Source organism: Apteryx mantelli, chromosome 2, assembly GCF_036417845.1.
Source record: "Apteryx mantelli isolate bAptMan1 chromosome 2, bAptMan1.hap1, whole genome shotgun sequence".
Lineage (NCBI taxonomy): Eukaryota > Metazoa > Chordata > Aves > Apterygiformes > Apterygidae > Apteryx > Apteryx mantelli.
The window spans coordinates 96,977,442-96,995,991 of NC_089979.1; positions in this window are offsets into that span (position 1 = coordinate 96,977,442).

Below are 18,550 nucleotides of genomic sequence, written 5' to 3' on the forward strand. Positions count from 1 at the left end.
ACTCTCATTAATATTCTCCTTCAGTCATACAGAGATCATTCATAAATTGTTAGCATGGTGTTCCACTCTAAATACAATGTTATTTCCTCCCCACTGTATTATATATGTCCTTGAGTCTGCTGCTTCTGTTCTTTATCATAGTTTCTACTCGTTTATTTGGGTTTGGTGCCAAACTTGTGTTCTGGAGTTGCTCAGTTGCTTCTCCTCACTGGATCCATTTTTAAAATTTGGTATCCTGTGTTTACAAACAGTTATACTGTTTAGAAATTGGTATTATGGATCACAACTGTTGAAAAAACTAAGATAAACTAAGTTTGAAATGACTAGTACTGACTTCCTGGCAATTTAATTTCTTCCTTTTTCCATTAAGTGCATTGAATCTTATTTATTCTTGGAAAATCTTTTTTTTTTTTTCCCTGAATCATAGCATTTTAATTACAAAAAATCATGCATTCAGTCAACCCAATCTGTGGAAAGTCTAGTTTCTGAAAGTGTAGAGAGAATAAAAAAAATACAATTTTAATATACAATCTTACAAAAAATGTGTGTTATATTATATATATTATGTATATTATATTATATTATAATTATAGAACATTTTTAGAAATTTGAAGAAGACTTTTTTATAATATTCTTTTTTTCTTTTCATATTATTTGGTAGGTTACTTGGGCAGTATTGGGTGATCATGATGTAAAGGTACCTAATTTCCTTGAAATAATTGATATTTCATGAAAAAGGTCTGTTTAGATTTTAAAAAAGGGTACTTACTTTGTTAAAAATTATAGAAATTTCTTTTGCTGGGAGTGGGAAAAGAATGGGGACATGCTTGGCGCTAGGTAAAATTAGGTAGTAAGCATCCACTGTGTGGATGCGAGGATGAAGAAATGGATAGCTTAACCTTTGCCCAAAGTTCCCATAAGTCTAACGCCAGTTCAGCTTAGGGAACTCTTAGGAATATGTGCGTACATTGTGCTGATGCTTCTGTCTGGCCTCTTTCTTGACCCAGTTAATAATGGGATCATCTGGTCAGTATGAATCATGCTGATAGAGTAGAATTACAAAGTAGCTGCAATAACTTTATGGTGAATATATATTGTTTCTCTAAATGTTGGCTTCTCTTAATGATGCTTGGAGTTAAAAAAGAAGTTTGCTTCTTGGGAAATGTGAAAGTCGTTCCAGTTGAGGCTCAAAGGCTTCCTCAGACCACATAGTCAAACCTAAAGCAAGATGACTGAAGAATTAAAAAGATTTGTTATAAACTTATTAACCCATCTTTCAGCCCAACTAAAACTAGTTTAAACTCCTTTTACTTACCTGAAAGAAGACAAAGTAAATAAGTATATTCATGAAAAAGAAGCTGTGCTGGCTTAAGAATGAATAACAGAAGCCTGCAGATCAAGACTCCCAGCTTCACTCAGTTCTTCCACTTTTGGTTTGGAACAAGGTCTTTGTTGGGATGATGCATATTAATAGTCTGTGACAAGTTATAAATACATTGTGGTTGAATGGATTTTTTTTACAGTGGATTCTTACAATGTTTCTCTATCAGAATTATATGCATGGATTTTAAACAACCTGAACACATTTTTAGACTTATATCTCTGAAAGCTGACATGATAGGTAATAATGAATATTTAAGATGATATAGTGTAAAGTCATATGGCAAGCTTATGACCCAGTAAAGGTAGAAAAGAAAGTATGCTTAATAACCCCCCCTAATTTTTATTATGAAAGAGATTTGAAAAGTTCAAAAATGTCAATTTCACTCAATTTTCACTACCTTTTATGGCTTGAGTTTAAGTGAGGAGGAATAACTGATAGTAACCTGATTCAGTATTCTGTGTTTTCACAATATAATGTCAGTGAAAAAAGGATAGTACTGTCATCCTTCCTTGACTGTTAACCCACAGTTATAGTTACTAGTTTCTCTTTTGGAGGAAGCATATTAATGGTTGAAAATACTAGTGTACATCTTTTATTAATTCCTGATAATTAACAGTGGAAACTTCTGTAAATAAGTGACCTCTTCTTGTCATTATTTTTCAGTTCACCAGTCTCTGTGTCTTCTACAGACTTCATCAGTTATGTTTCCTTATGAGTGATAGAATTACCGAATACATTGAACAATATAATTCACTAGTAATAATCCCACCAATTTCTTTCTCAGGGTGTTTGGTTATGAGATCTGCCAAATGGTCAGTTTTCAATTCAGGCAACATGCATTCTGTTGACTGTGTATACTGCATATATTTAAATAGTGCTAAGTCAAATATCCTCCTAAACCAGAGGTATATAACTTGATCACTTTATGTCAGATATATTTTTATAGCCACTTGCAGCTGTCCAACTATGTTTACTCAACACCAAGTACTTTTGAGTACATTCTAAAAATAATTTATTTTATTTACAATCAATTTTTTTTGTAAAGTATGAGATAGCTATTCAGGCAGGAACCTGATAGAAGCATTACTTATCAGACCTATATGTAAAATGACACCTATTAAAGCCTTTAATTTTAGTTGCAACACTGTAAATCTACTGTGCAACATTTTAGGGTAAATGAAAACTAAGTGAATGCTTTTCGACTTTCATCAGTTTTGGGCATTAGGAGATTGGGAAGAAAATACCCGTAACTCCCTCAATACAAATGAATATGCTAGTTCTCAACCTTTTTAATTCAGTCATTTTGTTAGTTACTTAGCTTACTGTGGGGAAAGTGGAAGGGCAGAGGCATTTTGTGTATTTTACTAGTCATAGTGTTAACCTCTTGAGAATTTTATCTCTGTCTGATAGTATTTAATATTTTAATTAGTGATTTTTGGTCCCCGCAGGTGGTTTGGTGATTTAAGCTTTTCAGCATGAAATCCAAATTGTCTCCTAAGAAGGGAGCTGCTGAGAACCAGATACCTGAGCAGAAGAGTACACCTGGCATCCTCTATCTCTCCAGAATGCAGGAAGTTCATCTACCCTGGAATCATAAAAGAGAATTATAAGCTTTCTTTGAGAAAAATATATTAGACACAACACACCCTTTGAAAGCCTAGTAGAAGGACTTAACCTCATGGTTAAAACCTTCACACAGTGTGTGAGTGGCCTGGAGTCCTCAGCCTAAAGCTGTTCAAAACCACCACGTTGTCCTCTTTAGGGGATACCTGAACCAGCAGACTGAGATCTGGGTAGGAGTGCAGTTCCTTGCCTTGGGCTGAAACTGTTCCTATATATGGCAAAACCTTCAAGTTTCACAGGGCTGAAGAGAGAGAAAGAGATTTTATAGCAGTGAGCTTTTATAGTAGCAGGAGTTTTAGGACAATTACAGACTTAGAATTTTAAAAATATGTTTCATTTAAGGGACATATGATCTGACTCAGGTGGATGAAAGGTGATTTTGATCAAAAAAGAAAAATCTGAAAAAAAAAGATTGTTTAAGGGCTCATCCCTAAAATACAAAAGCAGTTCATACATAGTAAATGATAAACCTTAAGGGGGAGAGGAGCTGATGCATTGGCTTTGTGCCTTGTTTTTAAAAATATGCCAGAATAAGAGTATGTATATGAGGGTGTATCGAGAATATGACTAGTTTAGTTATGAATGAAACTGTTTTTGAATTTGGGAACTGATAAGTTTGCTTCAGCCTGAATGCATCATCAGTTTCCTTGTTCTGTATCAAAACAGTGTAATAACTACCATATTCTGTATTTTCTGTCAGCAACTATATAATAATATAGAGTTGTTTTAAAATGAATTTGGATGGATTTGAAACTCACCTTAGGGTTTCTTAGAAACTCGGTCATACTCACAAAAGCTTTCAACAGGGTTTTTTGCAGGTAAATGCAACAGTTTTTTTGAAGGCTTTTAAAACAAGTGTTTTGCCTTTTTTCTGTACCTTAATCTTCAACTAGTATTGGTTTACTTACTACACTTATAAAACATTTTACTTTCTTCTCTCTCTCTCTCTCTCTCTTTTTTTTTTTTAATTCCAAAGACTGTTACTTCTGCTGGATCATGGTTATGACCTACAGGGCATGTGGTTCCTTTGACATGAAGTTTATTTTTCTAAACCCACAGCTTGATATTCTAGCACTTAATTTCAGAATGCAGTTTAAATCACAGAAGCCATAATATGTCAAATGATCCCACACTTGCAGGGGGAAAACAGTAAGTAATGAAAAAGCTATGATTGCTTTTCTGTCCCTCCAAATGACAGTTATCACCTCAGTGACCTGCTCCGGGCAGACCCATCTAAACATGACACACTAAGGGATAACGTCATCTAACAGGGTAGTTACAAAAATCAATACAAAACCCATTTCAAAGATACTCTGTGTAAGAATCCTGGTGTAACGTTCATCTATTGAATAGGCCTAGGGAAAAACAAACAAACAAACAACTTTTCTGATATATGTGCTTTACTTCCCAAGCAAAGGAATTCTGTAGGTAAGCAATAATTGTATTTTTCAATCTATTATTTAGTCTTGCCAAAGCTCAGCGTAGAATCTAATATGTGGATGACTGCTATAACTCAGTTATGAAGCCTAAGCAGAGCTCTAATGCATCTGTAATGCAAAAGGAACATAACAAGACAAGTGACTGTACTTTTTTAGTTGAGGGTAACTGTGTTTGTGCAGGGATGAACAAAAACAGGGGAGGGAGGCTGAGATACTATATTTTTCGCTAAAGAATGTTCTGAGGTTATCTTCACTCATGAATATAGAAGATATGGTTACATCATTGAAATGACTGCTGGCTCACAACTGACTGAAGATAGGTTTCTATTGTTTGCTTTCTCAAATGACAATAGTATCAAAGCCTGGAGCAATTTTATGCAGTCACATCCCATATTCAGAGGATGCATCCTGACTGGTTAAAGAGTCATTTAGGAAAAAGTAGTATTTATTATTTTTGTTACGTTTATCAAACTCCTTTCAAATCTGTATGAACTTTATTTCTCTCAGGAAGTTAATAAATATGCCATGGGTCTTCAATTTTGATTTCTTACAAAAAGATGCAGTCTAGCATAAAAGCTTTAAAAATGATCATATGGATGTTATAGCCAGATATTAATATGAAAACATTCTCTGTGTTTGGAAAAGGATCTTGTTTTAGGAAATAGCATGAATTTTTTATGTTGGCTTTTCTTGCCACTTAATCACTTTACAGGTCAATAATCTTTGATATTTAACCGACTATTGAGGTACTTCCTACTACAATATGGGATCTTGCCTACTTTCACTCTGAACATGAATCTGCAGTCCACACACATATTGAGAAGTGCTTGCTCATTGAAATTGTCTCACTGAAAACACCTTGCAGATTCAAATTGGAAACAGAGGGAGAGGATTAAAAGGAGGAGTAGGGAGAAGAATTAAAAAGAAAATACAGTGACAATTTAAGGGACCACTTAGAAAAGTGTGATGGAAATCTAGGCCTCCTGATGAACAGAAGTTGCACTTCTAGAGTAGGAAGACACCAAGTCATCCATCTTCACATCTAAAATATCAAAAAAATACAAGAATAGACATCTGTGGTCCCAGAATTTGAAGGGGAATAATCAGAAGAGTTAGCTGCAGTGCTTGAAGAGCTTATCCTGAAGAGCTGATTTGAGATTATTTAGTATCTTTCCCCAAACTGAGCAGTTTTGTAACAGCCAACTCCCATTGTTAGATCATCTCTACTTTCCTTTCCTTGCTGTAAATCAGCTGCCATTTTGCATACAAAATGAAACTTGGCAACTACAATGACATTTACGGAAGCAGAATTTCCTGTGAAAGAAGGCCAATGCTCTCTTCCTGAGTAAGCTTTACCTTAATTGCATTCTGTGTTTCCTCCCAAGACATGAACTGCTTGGATAATTTGTGTGCCCTTGGCCTTTACTTTAAACGGTATATCCAGAAGTATACAAAGTATGGAAAAGAGAAGATCGGAGGCAGTCTGTGAATATGCCGTACAAGTTCCATGAAGAAAAATCCTATTTTGCTTCTTTCTAGCACACTCCATGAATTGGCATGAAGAGATCTTTTGAAGCTAGTCTTTAAAGATATCAGTAGTTCTTTAATATTCATACCATATGTATTTAAGCTATGTCAGGGAAGGACAGATCCATTTGGTAAGTTAAAGCTAATACTGGGACATGTGAATGTGCTTCTCATCAACAGATGCTAATGAGGGGTAGGGAGATTGTTGAATACTTTCTTTGGGAACTTGATTAATGTCTGACTTTTCTTAAAAGAAAAACTGGGAGAACGGAGAAAATGCATTACCAATGATCACTGGTTAGCAAACAGAAGCTAATGTTGCCCCTTAGCTTAATGGCTGATATATGAAGCTCAGTTACCTATCATTGCATGTTGCTGTAAGTTTTTCTGCTTTAGAAACGGTGATTGCTTGCTTTCATCTTCCAGTCTCTTGTTCTAAGCAGCTATGGAGTATTATTGCCAGGAAAATCTTGAACATAAGCCTACCCTAAGGTATTTCACAAACATTCCCCAAATCCTTTCTCTGGAAGTTAGCTGATGTTTTGTTTTTGGGAGACAGAGCTTACTGATTCAGCTTGCTGGCATATGCAGCATAATGACTAATGTAGACAGCACCTCTGTATCTTTATCCTAGTCTTAAGTTGTTGCTTTGGTATTTGATTGGGCTTTTTTTCAGATTGGGTTAGAGGTTTAGAGGGAAACTAAATGTGCTGGTGTTCCTGTGTGCAATTTTTTCACAAATTCTTTCCTTTCTGAAAGGAAACTGGTGGTAGCTAATTCATGATGAGAAGCCCACTTTTACCTGAGAAGAATTTGTCATGGTTTGTTGTGATCTCTCAAATTTACAGCACACTGTGTGAAACAAACTTTATTTTTAAGAGCTCATTAGATTTAAAAAAAAAAGCAAACAGAGGGTTAATCCCCTCTCTATAGACTAGCCTAAATTTTTAATTCTCTAGTTACTTAATTCTCTAGTTTGCTAATTCGAATGCTTAGGAGCAAAATAGTTACCTAACCTATGGTGAGAGTGCTCATCCTTTCTGTCCGTCATGATGTGGGCATGCCCTGAATTGCACCAGGATGCACGAGAGCCTCAGTGGTCCAGCTGCTGGTGGATCTGCTCCAAATACTGTTTGGGTGAGCTGACGTATTTGTACCTTCCAGCTTGGAAGTTTGGTCTATACCATCACTATTGGTTGTTTCAGTTACTGGGCAAGGATTTACTTAATTCTGAAGAGTCTTGGTCTTATCAGGTGTTAACAAGCAGTTGCTTATAAAACTGCAAGGACAGCAGACTTCATTATTTCTGTCCTTGAGTATCTGGCATACGTGTTGCTCTCGTTTTAGCCTAATGACACTGCTCCTAGCAGACACTGGGCACACATCATGAGCTGTGTGCTAGGCCCAATGCCTAAGCAGGATTCATGTGAACAGCCACAGAATTGCACTGGTCATGAAACAACTGGAGTGCAAGATTACGTGAGCCTCTGAACTCCTTCTCTCAGTGAATGAATGAACTAATGAGGCAGCGGCATGACACACAAGTGTTTTGTTTGACAATTCTGTATTAACTCTTAATGATGCCAGTGATGGGGTCTTATAAATCAACAGTATAAAATCGCTGTGAGCAAGAATATTGCTATGACAATATTAAAAAGAAAAGAATAACAAGCAGCAGCAGGAACTGGAATTCTCTGATGGCTCTTTGCATGTACTAGGAGAAGACTGTTTCGTAGAGTTTTCTCTGCCCCTTGTGGTCCAGAGATAGTTCAGATGACACAGAGTCCTCTGTGCTGAACTGTGAATGAGCAAAGCAAAGAAACAAATGACAAGCATGGAAAAGTCCATGTAGAAAGTCTGTGTATTACCAGTTTAACTGTGAGACATCATAACCTGTTTTTGAAGGAAGGTGGTATCCTTTGCCTGTATGCTGAGAGAAAAAGTGGAAACAAAAACTGTGTTTCTCTTAAAGGTAGTTGCTAGGTATTAATTTTCATTCTCATGTTGTTCTTTTACATTAGATAGGACACTTGGAGAAATGATGGGTAGTGAAATAACAAACAAGAAGCCCTGCTCTAGGCAAATTGCTCATGTTCTGAGCACAAAGAAATTACCTTCTGAATGGGTGCCTGGCCTGCCAGGTGACATTTTCAGTCAACAGTCAGTGGTCACAGATGTGCTTAGATGGAAGAGTTAGCCAATGGAACTGGAGGTTCTGCTGTAGTAGGAAAATGTTTGGAAACTGTTAAGAGTGATTTGTTAAGAGGTATTTATTACTTCATGTCTGTAGCCACTGTTAGCAGGAAAGAAAAAAAGGCTGTTGAGCTCAAGACCTGAGTTTTTCCAACTAATTTAAAAGAACTGGTGACTGTTAAACATCAGCTACTGCAGCTAATCAGAGCTATCCAGCTCCACTGAACTGAGTATCTCTGGGTCAGGGAGCAGCAAAGGCTGGCAGCTCCCTGGGGGCTGGGGCAGGACCTCATCAGCCAGGGCCCATCCCACCATCCTGTCAGGGAGCAGTGCAGGCCAGGGAGCAGCTGAGGGCAACCAAGAGTACAGACCATCCATGGTGATGAGGCAGGTCTGAAGTCAAGCCAGGAAGTCAGTCCTGGGTCAGGGTTTGAACTGATGAGGCCTATGGCCAGACACAGCCATGGACATGATGGAGCTGCAGAGGTACTGCTATGACAGAGCTCAGGCAGGGACTGAAGGCCCCGGGCTGAGCTGAACTGGAACCCCTGAACCATGAGGAGGGAGTCTGTGGAGGCCCCAGGGGAGTCTGGTCAGGGCTGCAAAGGCCTGTTGGTGCACTCAGGACTCTGACACTCTACATAGAAAATGAGATCTTTTCAGGCTCAACATTTCTATTGTTGCTGTCCTAAGGTGGATTTCATCTGAAAACATCATAAGGTAGGATATTCATGGAACTATTGTTTTCCTTTACAATATTTAGATACCAATACTGAAACAGAGAGGGCACCTCTTCTTGTTTTAAAGATGTTTTTACTTACTGCATAAAGTGCAATAAATACATCTTAAAGCAATTAAAACTAAAATTTTGGTTTCCTGATGTCTACATATTAATAAAACTCTTACGAATAAAGGGCTATGGCAATGTGCTTGTTGAAATGTCTAAAATCACAAGTATCTGGCTGGGACTGATGTTTAGCTGAACTGTTACAGGCTGTACCAAAACTGTGAGTTCAAGAGAAGAGCAATTATTGTGAAAGAGTAGTTAATGAAAAATCAACCAGAGTCTCTTGTAGCTGGTATCTGAAAACCTCTTAGAGGAGCAGAGGTCTACAGCTGTGAGTAGCCATGTAAAAGATCTAGGGCCTGGTGACTTGTACACAGAGGGCAAAAAGTACAGCAGCCATTCTCCTCATGTGTGAGCGTGTCTTCCAAGAAGAATAAAGAGCTTTAGAAGAATGAGCAGAGACAGTAACAGATGTTGCTTAAACCAAGGAGTGTTGCTTTAAAGAAAACCCTTTGTAGACCTCCTGTGCCTTAGCAAGGTGTTGTGAAAGAGAAGCCGCTTGACACACTAAAAAGTGGCCTGACTGAGCAATCTGTGTCTTGAACCTCTATCACTATAACTGTAAACAAAAATCCTAATTGAGACTTGAAATACGCACTGATGATGGGAGGCACAGGCTGCTTAAGTGAGCTACATTCATCCTTTAGGATAAATCACCAGAAGTCAAGTAGTCTAATAGTTTTAATCTGAAGGTGGTTATTTTCTAATTGAAGTGATACTTTGGGTCCTAGAAAGAACTGTCCTGGTTACACCTGTGAATTGCTTTATTAGCTCTAAGAGCTCTTGAGGCATGTTAATAATGTCAGAGGAGAGACATGATCTGGCCCAAATTTTGAAAAATGAAGTCATCTTTATTTACCAAGTTGGCTTTATTTGTTTCTGCAAAGCACTGGAGGAATATCTGGGAGGGAGCCCCTAAAAAGGGCTAGCTTTCGCACAGCACAAATGTCACCAGCAGTTTACCAAAGGGGACCCAGACTGGGGAGGTTTCACTTCTCCAGGAATGCTTGTTTAACTGCCAACTTACTGCTGAGTGTAATATTTTAAGGGGAAGAGTTGCAATTACATAGAACATGCACCTGTTATTCACTAATAATCTATGTTTCCGTGTGTGAAGCACTGGGACTTGGGTATGGAAAGCCAACAATATAGAAAGCTGCATGTCCAAGAGTCCAGAAATTGCAACAATATTAAAATTCTGTTTCTACTCTTATTAAATAGAGTTGTGCTGATCCTTGCATCCCTGGATGTTATTCTATAGCATGATCCCAGTATTGAATTGTTGTCTTATTTTGGCATTATATTGTTGCCTTTGATCAGAATGTGAGGGAGATGCCATATTTACTGGAGCTCTTGCAGGTTTTTTTCAATAAACCCTTTGATTTCTATATATGAGTATTAGAGTATTTGCATCATAAGCTGAATAGTAAAAAGTGTAGAGAATATAGGAAATCTGATAAATGAGAAGGCATTTCCATTCCTAGTCCTCATCTTTTGGTAAACATGATTCCTTCCTAATTTCTTCCTTCTAAGCAGAGCACTCTGTCATGACTCTGCTGTCTTCCTGCATTTTTTCTTTCTTACCTCTCAGTTTCTTTCTCATGCACATGCACACATATGATCTGACCCTCAAGAAAATATGTCATGGTTTTTGAAGAGCTAGTGAATTGCTTTCCATCAAATAGCATTGTGTGCAACCCCCATTTCATATCTCCCCTGAAAAATGCTGCAGAAATACTAAGCACCACATTTATGATTAGTACTCTTTTCAGAATAGGAACCACATTGTTTTCACAGAACTGCCCAGTCCTGCATGACATGGGTAGTTTGGCAGTGGTCTTAAGTTCAACATTTCTGCTGGGGAAATGTCCTGAGATTTTTCAAGTATTAGAATGAGCATCTAGCTCGTATTTGTAAGCTGCAATTCGGGACTCATTTAGATTATAACTGTGTATTTGCACTTTTGCCCTTATTAGTTGAAAAGGTGTTATTCTACAAATAAGGTATATAACCTTATTAGGTTAATCACAAAGCATTTTTTCTCTTCAGTTGTAGCTGCTGTTTAGCTATCAGCTGGGATTTTTGCATTTTTGAAAGGTAAAATTGAGGCCAGCTGAGCCATGATCTGACTGGCCAGGAGGGTGAAGGTGGGCTGTGCCATTGAATGACAGGTCAGTGTCATGTGAACTGAAGCATGCAAACTGTGTTAGGCCATGGTAATCAAGGGGAAGAGATTCAACTGCCTTTGTTTTCTCTCCTCACCCACTAAATCCATGCTTGAAAAATGTTAGACAGAACTTTTAGCTCTGAAGCTATTTTAATGCATTTGTGAATTTTTGATCTAACCAGAGATACATACAGAATATTATAGTCTTCTGTGTATTACCAGTGTTGCTGTGTCTAGGTAACATAGCGTCCTCATGTTGCACACCAGTATTTTAGAGTAGCCTTCTTGGAAATCAGTCAGACAAGTCAGATCAGGTCACAGTGTTAACTATACAGTATCTTGAGGGAAACTCAACCAAACCCAGCCAAACTTTTTATAAGGCATCACAAATCATCCTGTATTAACATCACATGGATTATTTATGAAAATGCTGTTGCTTGTCTGACAACCTAGGTGACATTACCTCTGGAGAATGAGCATCACCATGGCAAAACAGATGTGTCACCATTAGACATTAGCCTACTGTAACTAATTTATAAGGCTGTCCTGTAATTTGTTTTGATCAGGCAGCCTGTGTCTAGTTGAAGGGGATGGAAGAGATTGGTGAGTGCAGGGAGGGTAGAGAAAGAAAATCCAATATTATTAACTAGAGAATTCAAAACTGCAAAAAGTAAAGCACGGAAAAGTGTAGCATTTTCTTCCTCTGTAACTCCTGTCTTTACACACAGATATAACCCAGAACCTCTAATGCAAGGTTGCCTTCTTAGCTGTGAAAATATTATCAGAATATTTCTAACTATGCTTTTTGTGGTTTTAACTTGTTCAAGATACTATACGATATCCATCCTCCTGCTTGATTTTTTTTAAAGTATGGATATACTTTGTAAAAATGGCACCAATGAGTTGGAGGATAATTGTGTTACAGTAAATGTCATATCAAGTTTGTCTGTCAGGAAAAAATGACAGTGTTATCAAATTGTGTCCCTTCAGACTTAATCAATTTTTTTGATAGAATATCATGACTTAAATAATCTTTTCTAATGCTAGTTGATAAATAAAATTAAATAAAATATGTAGAAAAAGGAAGAAAGAATCTATAGGCTGTGCATGATTATGAAGCAGTGAAGATTTTGTGAGCTATAACTGATAACTCTTAAAGACAGGTGAAAAGGTGTCAAAATTACATAGTAATATCTCTGACCATAAATGACCTTGAGAGACTCCAAGTTAGACTACATCCAGTTTGTGCTTCTGCTGGGGTAAAAACCATTCTTTTGGGCTGAAGTTAGTACGGCACCATCCTGTAACTCAGCTTCAAAGGAAGGTGTTTTCTCAGGCAAAACTGCAGTCTACTATTCTATACTAGAGAAAAGGTATTCTGTTGAGAGTCAGGGCAATGAAGGAGGATATCTATAATTTAGGGAGATTGCTAATCTTAAAGGTCCTAAAAAAGGACATTACATTTCACTTATGCACTCCAGAGAAAATTGCTCCATAGTCTGTGAAGATGCTGCAGTTGACACACCTAGAGGATGACAGTTTTGAAGCCATCAATCCTCTATTTAGCTGTAAATTTCTCTTTCATAAAAGAAACCAAGAAGAGTCCAATCTTCCCTTTCTAAAAGGGATCCACACTTTTTCATCATTTTTCTTTCTCAATATCAAAGCTTCAGATTAACTGATATTATATTACTATATCTCTATTAATTCAAGCAGTAGCAAGTAGAGAATTAACAGAAAAAGATAAATGGACTTTGTTTTGTATTTGGAGACTCATATGGTTAGGAATAATAGATGGAAGAATTGGATGGACCATTTGGGAGATTTCTCCCTCTTCTTTTGAGCAGAGATATCAACTTTATTAACATTTTTGTTTTAAAGAATCCCATTAAAATTTCCCTCCTCCCACCCCCTTTTTGGGTATTGTGTAAACATAAAGGAAAAATTTATCCCATAAGAGCATCTAATCTAAGTAGAAAAATGACATGGCACAGAATAGGAATGAAGGATGAGGGGATAAACAGTATCAACAGCAAGGACTGCTAATATTAATTAAATTTATTCTTTGCTTGTATTCTTGTTGCTTTGATGAACTCAGGAGGAAGGCAGAATAACAAACGCATGGGCATAATTTGTCTGGCAGTAATCTGAGCTTTTACTCTAAAATTACATGATAGTGCATTCTTTCTCCATTCTTACCTGTTAAAATATCACTCCCATGCTACCCAGGAATTAGCTGGCATCATCAGGAACAGTGTGGTGTTTTGTCCTAATTTTTTCACTGAAGAGCAAAGAAGTGAAGCTACACAGTAGTGTGGTAGAAATCCTTTGTTTCTGCTTTCCTCCTACCCCTTCAGTTCTGGTCTACTCGCAGCACATTTTCTGTTGTGTCTTACTCCTGTTTTTAAAAAACTGACTAGTAATACCTCCTGTACAGTTACCATCACTTAGGGAGCTTCTATAATATTTAAAGTCTACAGTAATAAGAAATTAGTTAATATCTGCATTCAGTCATTTCTCATCATCATTCTGGGAATACCTACTATGAAAAAGTTAAAAAAGCAAGGCAGCAGTTTTTCTGAGTCCAATTAATAACTGAATTCAGCAGCTTTTTTTGAGAACTACACGCAAAGTAATGTTGCTCCCAGCTAGTTATTGCCCACAGTGGTTCTACAATCCAAGTTTAAAATGTGCTGTGCAAACAATCTAATATTCAGATATCCCTAAATATATCAAGTTATGACATATTATTGGTGAATATTTTTACTTTTTGAAGAAATATTATTGTAATGCATCATTATAAGCATCATTATGTTCTAAAGTGACTTTTTTATTGGATAGAGTGTAAATAGTAGCAGAAACAATACCTTCTAAAGTACTTCTGCTTTTGTAGTTTTCCTACATTTCCTTATTTACTGAGTTCTCATTGTTGCCGCTTGCAAAACTTCAGGAAACAAGCAAAAATCCTTTAGCAAAACATTCTCCTGTAAGGAAATGCACTTTTAATGCAAGCCTTCTTATGCAAAATTCTACCTCTGTGCATGTTTTGTGACATTTAACCATGATGCCATAAGCATAGTAGCATATATATACATGTATGCACATAATGTTGGTTTTAATCTTGTTTTAAGTTGTTGTTTTCAATGCAGTGGTGTGAATGTATTATATCACTGCAATTTCTTTTTCAAAACATCATGCAGTAACCAAACCCAAGTACCCAAAACTTCAGAAAAGTAAAGGTATGTCTGCACTATACACTGCAGTGAGGCAAAGCAAATTAGCCTTCATGAAACTCTGTGCTGTTGCAGCGAGGTTGATTTCAGTCAGTAGTTGAAGCAGTTTGCTTAGAATTAGAAAATTGCTGCAGCCTGAAGTGCACATGTAATATAAGAAGTGTATTAATACTTTTGAAGGTCTTCCTCATTTTACTTTCTCTAATAGCAATAAACTACTGATTTTTGTATCACTTTTTACAGTAAATTTAAATAAAAATGTAAGCTGCTTATGATATGCAAGATATGTTCATCATGTTTATGTGTGCAGTAAAGTTTCTGCTTTATTCAATAACTGGATTGTGGGACATTTATGGAGAAGTGCTGGGGGGTCACAGCAAGCTTGAAGAATGCAAGCAATATGTTCAGAAAAGCTATTTAATGGTTTTTAATAAAGCTGTTTGCAATATGCTATAATTATCTTTTTTGGGCAAGACACAGTATCTTTATGAAAGATCTCCTGTACTTGAGGTGTCCATAATGTGAGAAATACTATAAATGTTTAGCAGCAGAATAACATGAAAAAAATTGCTTTATGATACTGTCTAATAGAAGAAACTGTCGAAAAGATTGTTTCCACAAATAATAGCTACTATATTTGTTTTTAATTTGAAGCACTTTCCAAAAATTCCCCAGAATAGCACTTCTGGCAGAAAGATTGGTGATTAAGGTATTTTTATTAATGAACTAGTTTTACAAATCTTTGCCCAAGGAGAACTAGTGTCTAACAAAAATGCTTGTGGAGTTTTTTTGGTTTTGTTTTTGTATTACTTAGCCTAAGTCAGGGAATTTGGAAATTGAGTAAAAACTTTATTTTAGCTTTTTTTTTTTTAACTGTTTGATTTCTCCTGATTTACTTGAAACCTAAGCTTTTGATGCTGTTTGTTGTCAGTCCTGGGTAAGTCTTTCAGAACTTGAGGTTCTCATTTATTTTTCTCTATTTCGGTTAACTGTATAGTGAGCTGTAAAATATCTCCTCTTATGGAACATATGTTTGTGATAAAAAAGGAAAAGGCAAATACTGTTTGTTTTATACATATATCTTGTAAGATATCTGACATTTGAAATTCTGCATAATGCAAGAACTTTTGAAAATTGTTTGTGGTTCACCGCATTACATTTGGTGATGTAGCTCCAAGTAACACTAGTTAGAAAGCTTTTCATTAGAATGATCTAGTGAAAATGTTCTTCATATCGGGTCAGGTAAACTGATAGGATTGTCTTGTGACTGAGTGCATCTCAGTTGCATGTTTTGGGTTCAGGAAGTAAGGCAGCATGAGACCTGCTGAACAATTTGTTCTTGATTCTGCTGAGCTTCTGTCAAGTGAGGGAGAAAAAAAAAGTAAAATTTTTACATTTCATCCTGAAGCTGGACATTTTTTGTGACTCTTCAACATCTTCTGTGAATTGAAATTCTGCTTTCTAACTGGATCCTCTAAATGCCAAGCATTGGAAAAGATGCTAATCCATCTTCAAAGGTGGCTTTCTCAAGATAAGGAAAATGAGGAGGAGCTAAAAAAAAAAAGGTGCTCCAGTGACTAAGGAACAAAATAAACAAAATAAAGTAAAAGACAAGACTACTGTATGTTGCTGAAACTTTATTACTGTTCCTTGCTATTGCATGTCTATCTTGGGGGACCTGGGAATGCTTCCCAGTTTCTGGGCCTGGGTGAACGTGAAGCCATACTGTGACTTCATGTCAGGAGGAAATACTTGGGAACTGCACTGTTTCCCTGCATGGTCACCCAATGCACTTCAGTAACCACTGGATGGGGACACAGGCACAAAAGCGTGAAGGGAGACTTGATACACTCCAGGACATGCCCTCCATCGTGACAGTCAAGGCACTGGAGAGTACCAACAGTCTAGACATAGCATAAGTGATTGCTGCCAAATTTTTTCCAGTCCAATTTTCTAAGAAGTCGATATTCTTTCGTAAGTAAAATTTCTATCTATTGTATTGCTGTCATGATTCAATTGCAGTCACAAAATGTGGTAATTGCACACTTAATTTCTTGTCTGGCTGGACAAATCCACTTCTGGAAATAAAATGAAATGTTTGCATTTTGGACATCCTTCTCTCCATTCTTCCTTTTCTTCATAGTGTCTGAGAAAGTACAAAAACTTGCAAATGCAAATTATGCCTTACAAGGGAGGTAAAATGTATTTCTGGATCTCTGTGTGCCCCACTTTTTCCAGGTGAAAAATTTAGGCAAAAATATCCTGAAAACAAAGGAGTGTTGTTAGGTAATATCCAATAAAATAATGTTAGGGGAGGTGATTTTTTTAAGTGCTCAAGAAAAAAGGTAACAAAATATTATTATTTATTAATTAAATAACCAGTTATTTATTCATCAAAGGAAATGCACCCAGAACTCCTGCTACCTGAAAAATTAATACCTCATGTCTTTATTCTCAGTTTCACATACTGATGTCTGTAATTAAGAAAATGATGAATAATACTGGTTTGTCTAGGAGATGAAATAATGTCTTGTTGCAAAAGTCTTACCAAATTATAATATGCACTATAGAAATATTCCAGAAACAAAATCTGAAGTGGTTGGAAACTGTCATGAAGCTAACATTATTGATAATATTCAAATCATATATAGAGTGACTTTTAACATAAACTTTTTTCTGCAAGCAATACAGCTTTTAAACCCTAGTTTCCTGTGGTTCATCTGAAATAGATTCCATGGTGTCAAATAAAACATTCCTGTTCAGAGTTTAATTTTTCCTTCGGGGATGACACTAATTTGGATTTTTGTCTTTGCTTTATCTGGCTATTTTCATGAAACTTGTAGGAATTTAACCTTTTGAGACGTGAACCTCTAAGTTGAATTTGACTGAAATTAGCATGTTGGTTCCAAGTTATTTTAAATGGAGGGACAATTGTTTGCCAGAGGTACAGACAAGCAGGGCAGTCATACAGACCTCACTTTCTTAAGATGTCAAACAAAAATACAGACTGGCTATTCAGTTAAGATATTGGTTTGTGTAATGCCTAGTCTTTCTGGCTGCTCTCTTTTTTTTTTTTCAAAATAAGAGATAACAATTTTCAGCTTGTCTGACATATAGTAAAAATTAATGCATTATCAACTGGGAGATTTTCATGTTTGCTACTCTGCTTCAGCTAAACACAGCTGCAAAACAACTGCAAGACAGAAAACTCCTGGGACAACACACCACATCCACTGCTTGGATAGAGCTGGGTAAACAAAGTTTCCTTCAGTGAACCAAGGACTTCCCTTTACATCATCTAAATTAAATATGTATTTTGAAGAATATTTTTTTTCCGCAGTCTATCTGAAATGGCCATTGAATTTGGACCAAATATTTTCAGAGATATACAGGTTCTGGAACCACAGGCTTGGGAGAGACTACTTAGGTCATTAAAATCACTGAGGTCATCAAATCCATCCTGTACCATAATAAGCAATCATGCAATTAGATGTCTATTTTAGAAGAGTCTAGAAACAGTCCTACGATTACCAGATACCTAAGGATTTAGTACAGGTACATGGAGTTGTGCACTCTGCTGTACCTTATCCTCAATCCTGCTTAATTTCAAATTTTTCAGAAATGGGTGAGCCCCACACTCTCTTTTCCCTGGCTTCTATCAAAGTCATGAAAAGAGAGGGGAAAAAAAGCTTCACTGGCTCCCTCAGGGAGGGAAAACAATACACATCTTCCCATCTCCTCATGTTGTACTTGTTGAGCAAGCTAATCCTGGACATATAGTAGGCAGTCTGTTTCATCATCTTAAGCAGCTGACCAGGGGGTCCTATCTGTTATTTTCATTCTTTCCTTGAAGATTTAAATTGTTTTATTGTTATTCCATCATTCATATAAATGTTTCTGTATCCTGTGAAGCTTCTGACACATGGGTACATTTTATCAGCTCAACATGTTCCATGGAAATATAATATAATTTCTCATCTTCAAATTTCTCATATTCAAAAATTATTTTATCAGTTGATAGTTTCATTTAATATCTCCTTGCTTTTGTGTTATGAAAAAAACTACACAGAGCTATGCCTCCTTTAAACTATTCATTATTTTATCCCATTTTATTCATTTTCTCTGTCAATGAAATAA